This window comes from Geotrypetes seraphini, chromosome 6, assembly GCF_902459505.1.
Source record: "Geotrypetes seraphini chromosome 6, aGeoSer1.1, whole genome shotgun sequence".
Taxonomy (NCBI): domain Eukaryota; kingdom Metazoa; phylum Chordata; class Amphibia; order Gymnophiona; family Dermophiidae; genus Geotrypetes; species Geotrypetes seraphini.
In genome coordinates, this window is record NC_047089.1 from 59862981 (window position 1) to 59884174 (window position 21194).

General features: G+C 41.1%; 1 pseudogene; it reads left to right on the forward strand.

The window, feature by feature from the left end:
• The first annotated feature begins 11465 nt into the window (after positions 1-11465).
• On the forward strand, positions 11466-20953 carry LOC117362890 (annotated as a pseudogene).
• Positions 20954-21194: the final 241 nt, after the last annotated feature.

Sequence of the window (21194 nt, forward strand, 5' to 3'; positions counted from 1 at the left end):
TTGTGTGTACAAGAAAAATGAATGGAATAAATTGGGGTGGGGCTAAGGCGGGATTGGGGGCGGGACTGAATATTAATAGATGTCCCGTTTTGATGAAAAAATAAATGGTCACATTAGGTAGGGAGAATGAGGCAATGGTGACATGGAGCATGGGATTACAGGTGGCTAGAGAATAAGGTGGTAAACAGACTAGCCAAGGTGATAGCCTTCTACCTTGGGCAGAGAGAGAGGTAGGGAGAGTGAAGTGGCAGGCTGGATGGGGTGAAGGGGAAGGGAAAGAATCTGGTGACAGGAACAGGCATAAGGGGTACAGAGATGATGGTGACAGGATCAGGGGTAGGGAGAGTGTGGTGATGGTGACAAGGAAGCAAGTGGGCCAATGTGAGGGGTAGGGAGGTTGTGTACTGAGTCTCCTTGACTACTGTAATATCGTTTACTTATCAGTCACTAAGAAAGAGTTTACAAGACTATCATTAATTCAAAATACAGCAGTTAGACTGATTTACGGACTGAAAAAATATGATCGTGTAATGCCGTTTTATTATAAACTTCATTGGTTGCCTATGGAGGCTCGGATTTTGTTCAAGCTGGGCTGTTTTTGTTATAAAGTTCTTTATGGCTCAGCCCCAATTTATCTGATTGATAGCTTCATTATAGCTACACATAACAATAGTAGAAAAACACATACTTTGTTCAATTTCCCTCCCGTAAAAGGTTGTAAAAATAAAAAATTCCTCAATCATGTCCTAGCATTACAGGCAGCTTCTCATGAAAAGGAATTTCATTCATTGCTGCTTTCCGCTGATTCTTACAAACATTTTAGGAAGAAGTTGAAAACCACATAGAACTTTTGGTAATGCGGTTAACAAGTACATTGTAATGTAATGTTCTGTATGTATGAAAAGGACTGTTTTCTTTTAGCGTTGACTCTGCAGGATCGATCTGTATTAATCTGGCCTCAATTTAACAATAAGTATATTAATGTTCTAATGCTCACTGCAGTGTTTATGATGCTCCCTTTTCCTAGGTACAGCCTTGCTTTGTGACTCATGGATTTATTACAAAAAACATTTTTTATAAAGAGGAGGGGGTATTAAAAAAAGGAGGGGGGTGTTTAAAAAATGATTGTATTTTATTGTTGGTTTAAATAAACTAAGGCTTAAAAAAAATCAAAACTTTCTGAATTAATTGCTGCTTTTTATGGGAACAGGTAACTTTTATGGGGGGATGGAGGGGATTCCTCGCTGGGATGGGCGGGGATGGGTGGGGATGGGTGGGATTTTGGCAGGGACGTGTGGGATTTCTGTCCCCACGCAACTCTCTATATTAGATCCTTAGTAGAGAATGACACAGGGAAAAATTTATCACCATTCCCACTCCGTCCCCGTGAGCTCATCCCCGTCCCTGCTCTGTCCCCGCGAGCTCCGTCCCCGTCCCATCTCTGTGAGCTCAATCCCCATCCTCGTCCTGCAAACAGTCAGATCCCATCCGCACAAGCCTCAAATGGTTATGATTTTATACTGAACTTATTTTATTAAAGTATAAAAAGAGACTATTCTGTACAATTGTCATTTTATAAACACAAATAATACAGAGAAAGGATCAACAAAATCCCTATCTCTCCTCCTATTCACAAATATCCCCTCCACTATTGTGAAAACTGAACAAACCAAATTACTACAGAGTGCTACATAGAAAAATCAAGCTAACAGAATACTTCAGTCACTCATGGAAGGAATAGTGTTAGGGGAGTGCAACTAGGGCAACTTCCCCCTGGTCAGAGAGAGAGCCCTAAGCCAGCTGGAAGCTAAAGAAGCACAGTCTGGGCTTTGCGGTCCCCAGTTATGTCTAATACCAGCTCTAACAGGATACGTATTTCAAATCTGAAATATTATAATCACAAAATATAAAATAAATTTATTTTTTCTACCTTTTGTTGTCTGGTAATTTTATTCTTCAAATCACATTGGTCTCAAGCTTTGGTTTTTGGGTTCTTTCTGTATTCATCGTGGCTGGCTCCTGAAGGTAGCTCCTGAAGGTAAAATAGGCCCAAAAGAAGCTGGGGAGGAGATGCCGAGTCTGACATGGGCGCAATTTTTTTTACCACAGGAGCAAGACTTTTCTCTGCTTCCACAGGGTGGTGAAAGGTCTTGTCCCCATTCCCGTAAGGCAGTGAAAGGTTTTGTCCCTATTCATAGAAACATAGAAAAATGACGTCAGAAAAGGGCCATGGCCCATCCAGTCTGCCCACACCAAAGACCCACCCCCCTATCTACCTCCATGAAGAGATCTGACATGCCAATCCTGCGGTAAACCAGTTGCAAATGTCCCTATTACTGTGGATTTACTGCGGTGACCACGGTTTACCGTGGTAAACGCCATTTCATTCTCTAATCCTTAGTATGTGTCGAGTTAGGATAAAAACTTTGAATTGAAAAATCTTTCACTGTAACTATGGCAAATTGCAACCTGTAAACTGTATATTATGCATGTTAAGCTGTAAGCCATTCTGAGCTTTTTGGGGAGGACAGGATAGAAAACTACAAGGGTCATTTCATAAATAATTCACACTATTTTTTAAAAATGTACAGTGGAACTTCAGTTTGTGAGTGACCCGGTTTGCGAGTGTTTTGCAAAGCGAGCAAAACACTCAGCAAACTTTTGACTCGCAAACCGAGCACTGCCCCGATAAACGAGCACAGTCCAGGAAGCGCTGCTTCGGGGGATTCCTCTTCCGTCTTCCGGCCAGCCTTTCACGTTGGGTGCCTTCCGCAGGTTGGAGGACCTCTGTCTGGGCCTGCGCGGCTGGGTGCATGTCGTGTGCGGTGTGCGGGTGGGGCAGCGCTCGGCTGCGTGGGATCAGGTGGGGGCTCTCCAGCATGCGAGGGGCATCCTACGTGGAAGGCTGGCCGGCAGATGGTGGAGGTTCTCCGGAGGGTTCTTCGCAGCTGGCGGACATTAGAGGCATCCCCTCGAAGCGACACTGTGGGGTTCTTCTTTGGATGACAGACAGAGGAGGCGGATGGAGGAGACGGCACTGCAGTACCCGGCACCCGACAGGTACAGATCCCGGGTTCTGGAACAAATTGTTGCTGTTGCCACTATTTTCTATGGGGAACTTTGCTTTGATAAAAGAGCATTTTGGATTACGAGCATGCTCCTGGAACGGATTATGCTCGTAATCCAAGGTACCACTGTACATGTTGTTTTTTTGTTTTTTTTTCAAGTATTTCTATACAATCCTTCAATATAGTCTGCCTGCTTTGCAATGACCAAGTCCCAATGTCCAGGAAGCTTCATTATTCCATCCAAGACACCGTTTTTGTTCAGTTGTTGAATGGCTCGGGTACCGGCGGAAAATAGCTCTTCCAGAGATGCAAAACGATGTCCACGCATAGGTGGTTTCAACTTTGGAAAAAGGTCGAAGTCTGGTAGACTCATGTCTGGACTGTAGGGAGCATGAGGTAACACCTCCCAGCTGTATTAGCGTAGTTTTTCAATGACGACATGTGCGGGCCCAGCCAAGAGCAACTAAGGTCAGTTTTTGTGTATTTAAAAAAAAAAATCACGATAATACACTGCTGTGACACTTCTTCCACATGGAATTTTGTAATAAGCAAAAATCATCATTGGTTTGACTTTTGATTGAGCTCGTCAAAATTTTTTTGGCCATGGGGAAGATGGAGCTCTCCACTCGTCATTGAAAAACTTCACAAATACAGCTGGAGGTGTTACCTCATGCTCCCTTAGAGTCCAGAAATGAGTCCACCAAACTTCAACCTTTTTCCAAAGTTGAAACAACCTATGTGTGGGCATCGTTTTGCATCTCTGGAAGATCTTTTTTTCCGCCGGTTCCCAAGCCATTCAACAACTGAACAACTGAATAAAACAGTGTCTTGGATGGAATAATGAAGCTTCCCAGACATTGGGACTTGATCATTGCAAAGCAGGGAGACTATATTGAAGGATTGTAAAGAAATACTTGAAAATATAAAAATAAAACATGTAAATAAAAAAAATAGTGTGCATTATTTATGAAATGACCCTCGTAAATAAATAAATATACTGTAAATATAAATTGGCATTTATTTATCTATTTTATAAATAGCATCATAGCAAGAATGATACTGCTAATGTTGCAGATACACTTACAGACCTTGGAAAGAAAGCTTGCCTATTGAATTTCCTTCCCAGTCTCTCCCAGGCCTATCAGTATTGCAAATATGTTCTCCTCTGGTCTGGAAGCACAAAGCAATGGTGCTCTTTTCTTTAAAAATGCATTGCCAGCAATCTGGAGTCCTCGTATTAAAAATTAGGCTGCCTCCTTGCTGCCATTGTGCCAAAAATGTCTCTGTGCTGATGACATCATGACATCCATATAAGCTTTTTGTTCCAATAGACGGTAACAATAATGGGTGCCAATAAAGGTGTGATTCAGCAAAAAGCAAACAAAGAGAAAGACGTCCTCATGAAAGATGCCAAGACATGGCTAAACGATATAGGCGCACTAAGCCCGATACCACAAACAATGCCAATATTTTGCAGAATCAGGCTGAGCGATGCCTTATTCGATGCTATTTATTGAATCTGGCCCAAAGTGACTAGTAGTCATGTTGGCATTTCTATTATGTATGCATGTTTATTTATTTATTGGGATTTATTAACTGCTTAGTAAAAGAGACCCACAATTTCACAAAAAAGTGAAGATACAACAGAACATATTCGAATAGCTCCATCTAAAGCTGAATCCAACCAGATCCCTAGACTTCTAATTTTGGACTGAAGTTTACTTCTTTTTCCATAAAAAAAAACAGATTCCAATAAAGGAAGGGAGTTAGTCTTTCAACCCACCCAAAAGATGAATATTCAACTTTAAAAATCCAAGTCTGAATCCAATGAAAGTAATTTCAAATAAAGAAACAGATATTAGCAACATGATCTGAACACTGAGGACTTATATGGTTTGTGTCCCAAAACAGAAAAAGAAATCAAGATCAAGTACTGTTGAGCAGACTGGATGGAGTGTTCATCTACTGTGTTATGTATGCATGGTTGGTATAATTGAAATATGATATCATGAACAGCCATATTAGGTCAAGACCAATGATCCCTCTAACCAATCCAGGCCACAGTACCTGGCAGAAACACAAATACAGGTAGTAGCAACATTCTATGCTATCAATCCAGGGCAAGCAATAGCAGACTATGGACTTTTCCTCCAGGAACCTGATCAAACCTTTCTTACACAAAGCTATACTAACCACTGTATCCACCTCCTTTGGCAATGAGTTCCAAAACTTAACTATTCTTTGAGTAAAATAATATTTCCTCCTATTTGTTTTAAACTTGGATATTTGAGGTTAGACCCATTTCAATAACAAATAAATGCCAAAAAGATGGCCAAACAGACCAGATGACAACTGGAGGTATGAAAGCATGGTTCTCCTTACCCCCCCCCCATCCATGCTAACATCCCATCCCATCCATAAAGATGCAATGAAACAGTACATACTAGTCCTGCCTGATTTGCCGATTTGAATCGATTCACTGATTCAGGTCAGTGAATCAATTCATTTTCTTATACAATCGGGTTTTCCGATTCACTGACCAACCCTCCTTCCCGCATTCTGGCAGCAAAAAGCCTGTCCTAAGTGCTGCTTCTTGCTGGCCGTCCACTGCTGCTGCTGCTCTTGCTTTAGGAGGCCTGATGTCAGAGCTCACAGTGGGGGAAGGGGGTGTCGGTCGGGAAGTGCTGCATAGGCACCAGCGCTTTGAGTACCCTCAGCTCTGCGGCTTTATGGGGGTTCCCCAAAGGCCAGCATGTTTTCCCCTTCTCCCCACCATTGTCCAGCTTCCACCTGGCCTCCCAGTCTTACTTTCAAAACTAATTACGACCTACAAAGGATCCCCAATGATGTAGCAATTCTAACAGGCAGTCATCGTACTCTGCTGCACGTTTCCTCTGCCGTGGTCCATCACGGACCAAAACAGGATGTGATGTCAGATGAGGGGCAGGACCACTATTTAAACAAAGGTACCACTAAGGCAGAGGTAGGCAATTCCAGTCCTCGGGAGATGGACCCAGGTCAGGTTTTCAGGATCTCCACAATGAATATGTATGAGATGGCTTTGCATGCACTGCCTCCTTGAGATGCAAATCTATCTCATGCATATTTATTGTGGATATCCTGAAAACCTGACCTGGCTCCGGCTCTCGAGGACCGGAATTGCCTACTCCTGCACTAAGGGAAAGGTGCCATCTGTGATGCAATCAATTGGTTTACATTTATTACTGTATATGCAAGTATTTTCTCTGTCCTTATGAGCCCATTCTTTCTCCTCTGCTTTTCAACATCTTCCTAGCCCCCATGCTGACTTTAGCACAATCAATTGGATTCATACTTTACGCATAAGCAGATGACATCCAGCTGCTCCATCCACTTAACCCAACTATCACAGAAGAGGTGCTAGAGATCAACACCAAACTAAACCAAATTAGCTCCTGGCTCAATCGTAATAAACTCTTTCTTAACGTAACAAAAACAAAAGGTATCTTATTCCCGACCTCAGACAAAGAAGATCTATGCACACTAATCTGCATTAATTCCAGCCCTATTAAACTTCTGGAGATCATTCTAGATATAAATCTCAATTTTCATGAACAAATAAGTGCAATTGTCCAACGATGCTTTTACAAACTTCGTCTCATACGATCGGTAACCTCACTTCTCAACCCACTCTCTATCAATATTCTAATACACTCGCTTGTCATTTTCCACATAGACTATTGCAACTCATTATACCTGGGCATAATTCTCAAAGAAATACGCCAACTTCAAATTTTACAAAATACTATTGGTATACTATTGGTAAAACTATTCTTCAAAGTAAGGAAATATGATCATGTCACCCCTCTCCTCCGCAAAGCTCACTGGCTGCCTGTCACACATCGTACATCTTACAAAATTCTTCTACTCACCTTCAAAACTAAACACACAAAAACTCCGGCATTCATTGAGAAATACCTGATCCCTTATATCGTCCCCAGGACACTCTGATCCAATACTCAAAACCTTCTCACAAGTCCCTCAATATGGGAAATATTTTATGACGACACATAAAGCCATCTTTTCAGTCACCGCCCCCACCCTTTGGAACTCCCTCACATTAGACATAAGATCAGAAACCTCTTTGGACAAATTTAAATCCAAATTAAAAACCTTTCTTTTTAGACGCTTACCAGACATAAAATAAGAACTGCTATTATTGATTGTTGTTAGAATTAATGCTGTCTGTTTCTACTTGTCCTGATTTGTTTTAACATTTTATGAATGTAACCATTTTGATATAAAACGGTATAGAAATTTTTAACATAAATAAATAAATAAAAATACTACTCTTCAAACCTAAACACCTTGGAAGAAAACAACAAATGCTTCTCTGAGAAGCAACCCCCCCTCCCCTCCTAATGTACTGCCCACTACCCCTTCCCTTTTTTTTACTAATTTTCTATCTCGATGTATTTTCACTTTCCGTACCCCCTTTTCCTCATATTTGGGTATGTTTCTTAGGGCTCCTTTTACTATGGTGCGTTAGGGCATTAATGTGCAGAATTGCCATGTGCGCTAGACCTTAACACCAGCATTGAGCCCTTAGTTTAGTCAATCCCCTATTTTTAAATTTTTATTTTATTTTTCATTCAGTTGTTTTTTTTATACTAATTAGAATTGTACACCGTCTAGACATTCTTTGATAGACGGTATATCAAAGCTGAATAAACTTGGAAACTAGCCCACAATCTTAAGTTTTGAAGTTAGAATAATGGAGGATTAAGTGACTTGCTCAGAATCAGAGGGAGCCAAAGTAGGAACCAAACCCTATTTCCCAGGTTCTCAGCCGATTGCACTAGCCATTGGCTTATTCCTCCACTCCATCTGGAGGTTCTGTTGTAAAGAACTAAGAACTCTTGAAGAATAGAGACTATTTAAGTGAGAATGGAAAAGTGGGAAACTTGTGTAAAATAACCTGTACACTATAATCAAATGTATTTTGAAATAAACTGGCAAACTACACTAATGAGCAAACCAGGAAGAAGCCCCTGGCAATCCTGAAGTAGGAAGTTGTACCCCAGGACTACCCACTTGTTCCCAGGGGTCCCCTCCTATAACAGGCCCCCAGTCTGAGGTTTACTCTTCATTTCACAAGAAATTGTGGCTTGACATCCCTGCACTAAAGTCAGCCGACTCAATAGACTCTAACTTGGATCCAACCATTTATGAAAGTGGATTTGTCTTGAATATTCTAGGGTTGATGATATTCAAAGTCATTTAACTGGACAGGACATGGTCCTGCCTGATTAAATTGTCTGTGCAGGGCTATCCACCGATATTCAGTGGCAATTAACTGGATAATACTGCTGAATATCCCCTCTTAACTGCTGAAGCTGAAACCGGCTATGTTGTGGTCTGAGGGCGGAGTCAGTATTTATACGGTTAAATCACTGTAGCTGTATTGCCTTTCTGTGCCTTGTTTGTTAATCATTATGTATCTTACTGTGTAATCCATTCTGAGCTCTCTGGAGAGGACGGGATATAAATCGAAATAAATAAATAAAAAAGTATCAACATTCAACACAACTGTATAAGGTAAATGGACAAATCAGATTGCATAAAACACAGTGCTATTTTTGTCTGGTTTAACCTATCCAGTTAAGGGATATAGATTGGCCTTAACCAGAAAAGTGTCAGTCGGCCACTCATACCTGGATATTCAGTCCTGGTGCCTGCACATGGCCCGGCCATGAATACTGAGGCATAAAGCCATCAATGACTGGAAAAAAAAATGCTTACTGTGCCAACTGCATATTTACTTCTGTATTCCTGACTTTCCCAATGTCTGTCAACTTGTGGGATATAGGCTAGAATCTGTAACAAATTAGTTCTATTCTGGAGATGTTCAGTCAGGACCCAGTATCCGTTCCAGAATTTTGAGGACCCAGACACTTTCTCTTTATATTCTGTTTGCCCTGTGCCTTTTTGCAAATCCCAGGGAATTAAGAATTTCCAGAAATATTTTATGGACTTTCATTTGAATGGGCTAATGGTGGAGAGTTTTACCCCATCTACTGGTTAATGTTTTGTAATGCACTCTGTTCCTATCCTTAAAAAAAAAAAAAAAAAAAGGTGAAAGGGAAGGGATTTTGTATTTAGCTCACATCTTTTTGTTACAGCTCAAGTCAAGTCACTTTCTGGTGCAATAGGCATTTTTCTGTCCCTGAAGGACTCATAGAGTTTATACCTGAGGCAATGGAGGGTTAAGTACTGTAACTTATCCTAGATAACAGGGAACAGCAATGGGATTTGAATCTGGCTTCTCTGGTTCCTAGCTTACTGTTCTAACCATTAGGGTACTCTTCCTGAAAGATTCTGTTAGAAGTTTACAAAATAAAAAAATTTAACTGTTTCCCTATTCACATTACTATATATTGTGGCCCGGATTCTCTAAACGGTACTGTTTTTTTGACGCCAATAAACACACAAACTCAGTATAAAATGCTGTTGAAATGACGTTTTTAACAGTTTCAAGGTGCCTACCGGTGCCTAAAAAATTGGTGCCAGAATTGTGCCTTCATAAATTCTTTAGGCTACCTAACACCACTGTGAGCATAGTTAACGCCGGAAATGGCATTAGGTAGGCTAAAGCCCCTATGTAGACCTGCATTTCCGGTGCCTATCTTTCCCAGAGGTGCGAATCTCTATATTGCTCAAAACCCTTAGAAAAAGGCCAACTCAAGATCAAAAAGATCCCAGCTTGCTCATATCAGGGACGAAGACTATAAATCTCAAGTGCTCATAGCCAGTTATCAGAACTAATCTTAGTTACTTGGCTTACAAACGGGCTATCATTGATAAATGTCTTCTCCACTATATAAGCATTATGTGCATTAATTATTTTATTATTAAGCCAACTTATTTATTCTTGATAAGCAGTAATGCTGTATGGTACTTAGCTCGGGTATTATGTATTGCCCGGCTTTCCTCCACAGGAAAGCCAAGTAACTAAGATTAGTTCTGGTAACTGGCTATGGGCACTTGAGATTTATAGTCTTCACCCCTGATATGAGCAAGCTGGGATCTTTTTGATCTTGAGTTGGCCTTTTTCTAAGGGTTTTGAGTAGTTATATTGGTGATTGGATAGAATCTCTATATTGCACCATCAAGTGATTGATATGTGATTGGGGGCCACTTTTTAGGCACCCGCCGATATCGGCGTTTTATAGAGAATCCGGGCTTGTCTATATACTTCTCGATATACTGTCTGCATATTTTGTCAACCCAGGCTACCAATCTATAACCCAAGCTGACCGTTAAGCTCTCAGAAAGAAAGATGGCTGTTTCTACCCCCTGGACACGCTCTCAAAACAGAATCAGCTCACAAACATGCCTACTTGTACTTCATATGCCTATTTGCACTTGGAACCTCATCCCTCCATCTATCAGAGAGCTGGACGACCTATGGAACTTCAGGAAGGCCATAAAAACCAACTGGATCATAGTGCTAAGTTCCTCACCAAAACATGTATAGTAAATAGATTATTTCAGTTGTTAATGTCTACTATAGTTGATTAGTGTAGCTCGGATGTTTATCTCTCCTATAGCATGTATAGTTAATGTACCAAAGCTGTTCATATGTTCTCTGTCTACTATATCTCAGTCATTGTACCACTAGCTTTCCAAATACATCTTGTTCATATGTGTCATGACCATACTGTATATGTACTACTGTAACCCGTTCTGGGGTCTTTTGGTAGGCCAGGCTAAATAAATGAATAAATAAATAATTTACTTACTGCTATTGAATTTTGACCCTGTGAATGGCATGTTGAATTGTTAAAGAACATAATTTTAATTTTGGAGGCTAAGCCTGTACTGGTTTGTTTAATTTGTTAAGAATTTCACAAATATTAAAACAAGCACTACTTGCTACTGTTTGGATTTCTGCCAGACACTTGTGAGCCAGATTAGCTACTGTTGGAAACAGGATACTAGGCTAGATGGACCACTGTTTTGACCCAGTATAGGTATTCTATATTGTGACAGGGATCTGGCTAGTCCTGCTGAATCCAAGGGGAAAGTCCCTGTAAGCCCCAGTAAAAACCCGGTGACCAGGTCCAGGAAACATCCTGAGCGAGGTGAAAATCTTGTGAACAGCTTTAGGAAGGTGCCTGCCCTTTAAGAGCATCCAGAGCTCAGGCTGTTACTGAAAGGACAGGGCCCTTTAAGAATTTGGCTAACCCTGCTAGGAGGAGGCGTGGCTTGTTGCCGAGGCTCCCATTTACAGAGCTTTCCTTGTCAGATAGAGAGGAGAGGCAGCTGGGACAGGAAGCTGAAGTGAAACTGGGGAGGAAGCCAGCCCTTGCAGCTAACCCATGGCCAGCACAGAAAGATTTCCCTGAGGACTAGGAAATGGAGGAACCTGAAGTCCAGTCCAAGGACTGTGATATGGAATGGATGGAGGACTATGTTTTACCCCAAGGGGAAAAGCGCCCAATGGAGTGTGAGTAGGCTGCTAAGCCCAGGGGGGTTTTTTCCCTTTTTTTTTTGGAGATTTTTTTTTAGTTTATGTTTTGGGATCAGTTGTGCACTGCTCTGACTTGTGCTGGGAGCTGCAGAAGTTACACCAGAGCTTGTCTATTGGAAGGGCAGCAACACCTGTGGTGTGCAGGCTCATCTTCACCCAATCTGTTGAGGATTTGGCTCTACCCAACAGGGACACAGTCAGAGCCAGAGCAAACATTTTACAAGAAAGTGGTGCTTGGTGCTTGGATTTTTGTATTGATAGCCAGGACTAAGTCTGAAAGCACAGTTTGTGCCGGAGCAGGACTTATTTGCTTCCTTAAGAAGAGTGAAGGAAATTCTTGGAAGTTTGTTTTTCACTCGTGTTTGAAGTTTTATGTTACATTAAAGTGTTTTGTTTTGACCAACCAAGTCCTTTCCAGTGTGCAATTCTTGGGAGACACTGGGAAACTGTGTTCCACTATCCTTATTTTAAACTCAGGACTAGGATTCAGTGAAGTCATTTGGCCTAGCCAGGATCCTTGTCTCACAATATTCAACAAAGTTCAGTGGAAAATGGAGACAGGATTACATAAAATAAAAGGTAAACTCAGGAAAAAAGAGGATATTTATTTATTTATTTGGATTTATATCCTGTCCTCCCCAAAGAGCTCAGAACGGGTTACAGTTTACATTCATAGTGTTACAGGAATGGTAGTCAAGTTTCAAGTTTATTAAAAAAATTTTATACCGCTTATTCAAATTTCTAAGCGGTGTACAACAATAATAAAAAAGTAATCTTTAAAAGAAACAAAACCAATTAGTGTTAAAATATTGTACAATACAGTATCAAGTTAGTAGACTTTAACATAAACACATATACTAACTGGACACAAATGGGAAAGTAGGACTGAACTACAATAATTTAAGATAAAGCACACTTAGGGATAAAACAACAGGTAGGGAAAGGGACTGTAGTTAGTTTAGTCCTAAAAAGGACAATTTTATCCAAAAGCATCCTCAAATAAAAATGTTTTGAGTTTTGCTTTAAACTGCTTTATCGAGGTTTCCACACATAAGTGACTGGGCAATGAATTCCATAGGGTGGATGCAATGACAGCGAAATTATTAGATCTCAACGTATTAATTAATTTCAGCGACGGTACAACTAAAAGGTTTTGTGATATGGAACGAAGAGATTTAGCGGGGTGATAAGGAGTAAGCAGTCTATCAATAAACTCTGGTTGGCTGTATGAACGAGTAGTAAATGTTAATAGTAGAATTTTATAACTGATTCTGTGTTCGATAGGCAGCCAATGAGCATCGATTAGAAGGGGGAGACATGATCGTGTTTCTTTGCGCCATAAATGATCTTAACAGCAGTATTCTGTACAATCTGAAGGCGTCTTATTTCCTTTTTAGTGATGCCCTTGTACAGGGCATTACAATAATCTATACAGGAAATAACCAGAGAATGGATTAATGTATTTAAAGATGATGGATCTAGAAATTTGGCTAGAGACCGTATCATTCTAAGCTGGTGGAAACATTTCTGACATATACTAGCCTGCTTTCTGTTTCAGACATGCCTGCTTAGACATGATAGCTATCATTCTTGAACACTATCCAGTCCTCAAATCAGAGGCGAGAGTGAAGGGGACATGTCTTACAGAATTCCAAGAAATATAATTAAAGGAACTGACAGATATATTATCCCAGTTATTTATTCTTCAGAAGCCTCAAATCCTACTCCTTAAAGAGTAGAAGTAAGGAGGAATAAAACCAAATTAGATTCTATTCTTACCTTGCTAGATAGCCCACTTGTTCAGAATGACACACCTATCTCTCTGTGGCCACAAGCCTCTGCTGAATGAATGCACTCCAGATTTTTCCTATAACCCTCCTTCATCACTGAGAGCTCTATTGCCACCTACAGTTAGTCCCCAAACAAGCAAGAGCTCTTCTGAAATTAGGTGAAGTAGGAATATGGGAAAACTTCCCCAACAAATAAATCTGTTCTACTCAAACCAAGTAATATAAGAACTATGAACAAACAGGCCAGCAGAAGTATTAAAGGAGCTCAAAAAGTACCTCAAACTACACCAGTAATAAATTACTTTTCATGGCCCAAAGGGCTGACTGGCTTCTAAGTAATAGACTTGGAGAAGAACATTCTTAATGACAGTAAGCAGGCACAGGAAAGAAAAGACAGGGCAAGGGTCCATAATGATACACCTATCTCCTAGAAAAGATATTAGCAAGGTAAGAACCTAATCTTTTTTTCCAGTGCAATAAGTATGGCATTCTGGACAAGTGGGATGTATAAAGCAGTCCAAGAAATCTAGGGTGGGATGACTGTGCCAGCACATAGCACCGAGGATCCAAAGGCTGAGTCCTCCCTTGCCGCCACATCCACTCTGTAAAACTTAGCTAAGGTGGACCAAATCGCCACCCTGCAAATTTCCACTGGAGAGATTGCCCTAATTTCTACCCATGACAAAGCTACACTTCTGGTTGAATGCACCTTCACAAAAACAGGGGCATGTTTCCCACAATGTATGCTGACAAAATGGCTTTACGGATACACCAGGAAATCATGGCCTTGGAAGCTGGCACACCTTGCTTAGCTGGATTAGAGATGGATAGAGATGGAAAAGATGGATAGAGAGCCTGAACTCATTGGTGACCTCCAGATATCGAAGACCACCATTGAATCTAGGACTTGAAGATAGTCCTATGCTATGGGAGTTGGCTTGATCAGGAGTCATGCTATCTAAGAGTAAAGCTTCTGTCTGCGTGCCTCTGGAAGATAGACACGGCCTACAGCAGTGTCGAACAAGACACCCAGGTACTCCTGGGATTTTGTCGGAGATAAATGGCTCTCTCGGTAAGTCACAGTCCAATTGAGACCCTCCAGGACTCGGATTACCTGATCTACTGTGCACCAAGCTTTGGACAACAGGGGTGCCCGGATCAGCTAGTCATCCAGGTAGGGATGCACCTGCAGACCCATTCTTCACATGTGGGCTGCCACAACCACCATCACTTTCGTGAATGTGCGGGAAGCTGTTACCAGGTCATAGGGCAGAACTGGAAATGCTGTTCCAGGATATGAAACCTTAGGAACTTTCTTTGGGAATATACAAGTAGGCCTCCATCAGATCCAGAGTAACAAGGAACTCCCCCAGAGTCACAACTGAACCGTCTCCATGTGAAAACATGGGACCCCGAGCCTTGCATTCACATAAGTAAGGTCTATAATTGGTCTCCAATTGTCTGAGCCTTCTGTTAGAGCCAATCTATTAGAGGGCTGTGTGAATTCCAGCTTGTATCCACTCTGGATGATGCCCAGAACCCAGCAATCAGATGAAATCTGAGTCCAGGCCTGCAGAAAGACAGAGATTTGGCCTCCTCTCCTGAGAGGGACTACTTCCAATCTGGCGTCACGGCAACTTCTTGTTGGCGGGGACAGCACAGGGTGCTTAAGACTGGTATTGTCTGGGTCCGGAAAACCTGTGCTTCTAACTTTGGAAGAATCTCTGGGAAGTGGAGCTGGAATAATGCAGAGACCACCTGGAGCCACAAAAATTAGACCTGAGGCTCTAGAGCAGGGCTGCCCAAGTCCAGTCCTCGAGATCTACTGGCAGCCAGGTTTTCAGGATATCCACAATCAACATGCATGAGAGAGATTTGCATACCAAGAAGGCAGTGCAGGCAAATCTCTCTCATGCATATTCATTGTGGATATCCTGAAAACCTGGCCTGCCAGTAGATCTCGAGGACCAATCTTGGGCACCCCTGCTCTAAAGGTTCTGGGTCCGTTGTCAGACAGTCTTGGGTTGATGGTTCACCACATAAGACATAAGATCGTCCAGACCCTTTCTCAATAACAACTGCCTCTTAAAAGGTAGTCTGCTGAGAGTATCTTTAGAGGTAGAATCTCCAGCTCATTGTCTGATCCAGAGCATTCTGTGTGCAGAGATTGAATAAGCCGACAGTTTACTCATGACATGAATAATCTCATGGAAAGCATCAACCATATAATCAACTCCAGACAAAAGGAGCTGTGGTACAGGCTCCTCACCCTCAACCGGAAGTTGCGTCAGAGGAGAAGCTTCCACCCAAACACATATGACTGCAGGGCGACACAGGCAGGCTTCGTCGGCTTCAGTTTCTTTTCTTTTTTCTTTTTTTAACTTTATTTTTATTGAATTTAACATACTTACAAGTATAACTACTTGATTTAGAAATACAGAATCATGTTCCAAAAGAAAAACATAATTGAACATTACAATATTTAAAATAAATATATATATGAAACTTAACTCTTCCTTAGACCTCAAATTAGGAGGAGGAAAAAGGAAACAAAGATATTATAGGGAGTAATATTACAATAATATAACAAAAAAGTAAAGGCTTAAACGCTACAACCCAGCAATTCCTTTAAGCTACACTCCCTCCACTAGATAAACCTTTGAGATCTAAAAAGGAACGTAGATGATCTGGTGTAAAATACACATATTTCAGACCTTTAAACTTAATAACACATTTGCATGGATAAGCTAGCAAAAAAGTAGCACCTAGCTTCCTTGTCTCTTCTCTCATGCCCAAAAACATTTTCCGTCTTTCCTGGGTTATTCTAGTTACATCATGATATAACCATAAACGTTGACCACAAAAAAGTGATCCAGACTTTTTAAAGAATAACCTCATAACTGCATTAAGATCTTGTTCAAAGATAAAGTTAACAATTAAAGTTCCTCTCTCTTTAACTTCCATAGATGATTCCTCTAATATTGCCTTAAGGTTTTGCAAGTCTTTATCAGTGACCAAATTCTCACTTTTAGGTATATCTGAATTTCTTTTTGAAGCAGGTAAAAAGTATACTTTATTTAGAGGCGGAATGTGATCTTGCGGATAATTCAAACATTCTACCAGAAATTTTTTAAAAATCTCAATGGGTGATATTGCCAAAATCCTTGGGCAATTTAAAATTCTCAGGTTCAATCTTCTGTTAAAGTTCTCAATCATTTCTATTTTACGGGCAGTGGAATTTTGTTCTTTAACAATAGTGGTAATTGAATTTTTCAATGAAGCTAACTCAGTTTGTATTTTGTCCATGCACTCTTGCTTGACTTTTAGCAAACTTTCAGAAAAGTTATCCATTTTCTTAACCATTACCTCAACATCTGAGGCAGTCTTCTCCACCTTCACATCCAGTCTCCTGATGGCCTCCAAAAGAGGAGGAATACAAGATGGCGGACGCTATGTAGCTGTGCTCGGCAGGCTTAGTGTTTTTTCTTCATTTCAATAACTGGAAACAGATACTTACTCTAACGGAATGCCTCATACGAAGAGGAAGGGGAGTGTGAGAGCGGGGCACTTGCCGCTGCTCACATCGTCTCCTGCCCAGCAGACAATTCAGCGGTTTTTGCAGCCGCTGAGCCCAGCCGACGCCCAGATATCCCCGCGGCGGGAGAGTTCCGCGTCGGACCTGAGTGAGGGAGCACTCGGGTCTCTGGATCTGATGACATCTTTGTCTCCACCGCATCTCTCTGCGCCCCCATGTCCAGCAGAGGCGCAGAGTGTTGAGCTTGGCCCCGAGGGAGAGGAGTTGGAGACCCCGGAGCAGGCAATGGGAGGAGCTACTGCCCTAGCTGAAACGCTGGGAGGAAGGGCTGCCGAAGGAGAAGGAGTACCAACAAGCACCTCAGCAGTAACACTGGAAATACTTTTGGAGGCTTTCAGTTTCTTTTCTAAATCACCGTGAAGGTATGGGGGAGGGAGGGAGATAGATTTGGCCGGAGGTAGGGAGGGGGCTGCACGCGATTGGTGACCGTGCGCCTTCCTTCCCTTAACTGCGGGAACAAGGCCATTCACCGCTCCACGGGGCGGTGGATGGCCTTGTCCCCATGCCTGCAATGAGCACTTTTTCCCCCCCATCATTTTGGCGGGTTACCCACGGCTACTCGCAGCTAGCCACGGGTAACTGCCATCGTGTCATTCTCTAATGTATACCATCCGGTCCTGGTGATTTATCACTTTTTAACTTGTCGATTTGGCTTAGTACATCATCCAGAACATATCCTCCAGTGCTGATCTTTGGGCTGCGAGTTGGGACATGGTGTCTGACTATGCCCCCACCTACGCAGACTAATGAATAAGCAACTAGAAGGGCGAGGCGAAAATGCAGCCGGCACCTTGCAAGACACTGCTGAGCCTCCTACAGATGCCTGTGCTCAAACACCTGCTAAGAAGAAGATGAGCCACGCTACATGAGTACAGCCTCAAGCTCCAAAAATGCTTCTGCAGGATTGGCCTGTCAGCTGCAGACCACCGTCTGATTTTTCTTCATGTAGAGCTGGACCCACAAACAGGGATGCTCCCAGCAGTGAAAAACCGAAGAAATCTGAAAATATCTTGAATAAAATAAAGAGCAGAGCAGAACAGAAATACTCCTTCTGGCTCGCAAGCAGAAGGAATAAACTGTAGATGGCAGTAGAGCTCCCAGTGAAGTAGGAGGGTTACAGAAAAAAATCCAGTGTGGATTCCTTCTGTACAGGCTCGTGATCATGAGGAGATAACCCGCTTGTGCAGAATGACACACCTATTGCACTGGAAACAGGATTAGCAATACCAGGTGAGACACATGAAGAACTGAAGCTAATGAACGGTGGGTGAGGTAGGGTAGAAATGCACTGACCAGCTGGACTACTGCCAAAGGAATTGGAAATGGGCCAAAACTGTGCATCCCCCCCCAACATACTTTTTCTCACACAACAGGAAACAATACACAAAATCGGGTGTGAAATAGCCTAATATGGCAATACTTGCACAAAGAAGTTTGAGATGCACAATGCCCTGATCCTTGGACTTTTCTGGCTCTTTGTTTCTGATATCTTATTTTCTTCTGTTCAGTTTGATTTTTAAAGACTATCAGTCCACTTACAATAGTACTGTTTATGTACTAGAAAAAAAAAGCAAGGGTATCTAGGTAACATACTAGACTTGAAAGTTGTCCAATTTAGTGGCCTTGTTTTTTAAACTACTGTTACGTTAGTTCTGAATACAGTTTGTTTTCTATTTGCTTATAAAAGTCTTGTCTCCAAGCAAAATAGATTTTTTTTAATGAAAATAGTAAAATAACTTATAATCAAGGATCTTATTTTCCTGCTGCAGCTCAGTGGTAAGGTTTGTGGTGAAAGTTAGAAAATGCTGCTGAACAGTTTGAGATCTTGTGCCAATTCTGCAGTACACTTGCATAAAGAAAAACAAACATCCAACATTCTCCTATAAGTAAAAGTTAGTGTAGCTGTTTCAGTACTGTTTGTCTGTTTCAGTGCTGTGTACAGTACACTGATGCAGCATAGCAGTGGAACAGCTCACTAGGGAAAGGGGGATCAGAGAAGGGAGAACAGGAAAGCTGTCTGCTTATTTCTGATAGGTCTTCTCAGCTGGTAGAATATAAAGGGGTCCTTTTACTGAAGTGTGTTAACAGACTTTAATAAAAGGGCCCCAGATTTAGATAAGGAATATAAAGCCCTTTCAGTCTGCCCAGTTTACTATTTCTTCTACAGCAAATTGGGCAGAATATAAGGGCCTTTCAGTCCTTATCTGCTGTAATATTTTGTTTTTGGTTTTCTTTGCATGTTGAAGAATTTGGGGATTTTAATTTTTCCAACCCATAGAAAGTAGGAAAGAATTGCACGTATACATAAGAACATAAGAACTGCCATCTCCGGATCAGACCTTCAGTCCATCAAGTCCGGCGATCCGCACACGCCAAGGCCCAACCAGGTGTCAAGGAATATCCTGATGCTATTTCACTGCCCGTGCTGAATTCTACACAGAAAATGCAGAATTCTGCACAAGGCCTACACTGAGCAGTATTTTTCCTAGGGTGTAAGCAGTGCAATTGCTGAAAACTTATTTCTTTCTCTGCTTCTTCTCAGTAAATTAGGCTCTGTGTCTCACTATCCAATATGTTCTTTGTAAGGTGATATCCAATAAAGTACTTACCGTATTTTTCGCTCCATAAGACACACTGATATTCTTGATCAGGTAATCCAGAAAATTAAATCTGCCCCACTTCCAATATTTAGTATCTAGCTTGATGAATCTACAGACGTTGCAAACTGTTCGGTTACTGGTTTACGTGAGGTATATTAATGATGGCGAATTTAAAGATGAGTTTCTTTTTTGCAAACCTCTTGAAATGACAACTACTGCACGTGATGTATTTGACACAGTTGGTTCATTTCTGAAAGAGCATAAGATCTCTTCGGAAAAGGTTTGTGGTGTTTGCACAGATGGTGCTCCAGCTATGTTAGGATGTTGATCTGGATTTCAACATTTGGTACTGAATGAGTCACCAAAAGTCATCGGAACTCACTGTATGATTCATCGGCAAATATTAGCAATGAAGACACTGCCACAAGAGTTACATGAAGTAATGAAAAGCGTCATAAGTTCTGTCAATTTTGTAAAGGCAAGCACTTTAAACAGTCGACTGTTTTCGCAACTATGCAACGAGTTGGATGTGCCGAATAATACTCTGCTATTTCACACTGAAGTGAGATGGTTGTCGAGAGGAAAAGTTTTAAAACATGTTTTTGAGCTTCGTAATGAACTCAAAACGTTTTTTAATCAGAAAGCAAGACTGCAGTTCGAAGCACTTTTCGGCGATAAAAGTGAACTGCAGAAAATAGCTTACTTGGTTGCCATCTTTGCCATCTTGAATGAGTTACATTTATCACTGCAAGGACCAAATGCAACATGCCTCAATTTGTCTGAAAAGATCTGATCATTCCAAATGAAACTTCAGCTTTGGCAAAAAAAAATTGGATGAAAATAAAATTTTATGTTGCCTACCTTATCTGCTTTCTTTGAGGAACATGACATTGAACCAGACAAAAGGATTGCGATGATAATTTCTGTGAAAGAACACTTGTACATGCTTGCAGATGAAATTTCATTGTACTTTCCAAATCTACCTGACACCCTATTTGCACTTGCCAGAAGCCCATTCACAGTCAAAGTTGAAGATGATACTGAGACAGCACAAGAGGAGTTCATTGAACTTATTAACAGCGATGCAACGAGAACTGATTTCTCTACAATGCCAGTTACAAAATTCTGGATCAAGTGTTTGCAGTCATATCTTGTTGTGTCTGAGACTATTGCACCTTCTTCTTCCATTTCCAATAACATATCTTTGTGAAACAGGGTTTTCCAGCTTGTTGGTTATCAAGTCTAAATACAGAAGTAGACTTGTTGTGGAAGATGATCTTCATTGTGCTCTTGCAAAGACTACTCCGAGAATTTCTGATCTGGTGAGAAAAAAGCAATCTCAACCTTCGCTGACGTTGGCTTTTTACACATACTGTCGCAAAATGTAGCAATGTAGTTTACTGTTGTTATATTAAGACTGTTACCCATGCTACACCATGCTTCAAGACAAAATTTTATTTATTTGTAATTAGAAATAAATATTTCACAATATATAATTACATTTTTTTTTGTGTGATTAATCACTATGCTTTAATTATGTTCAATTTGTAACAATGGAAATACATCCTGCATATCAGAAATTTACATTACGATTCATAACAGTAGCAAAATTACAGTTATGAAGTAGCA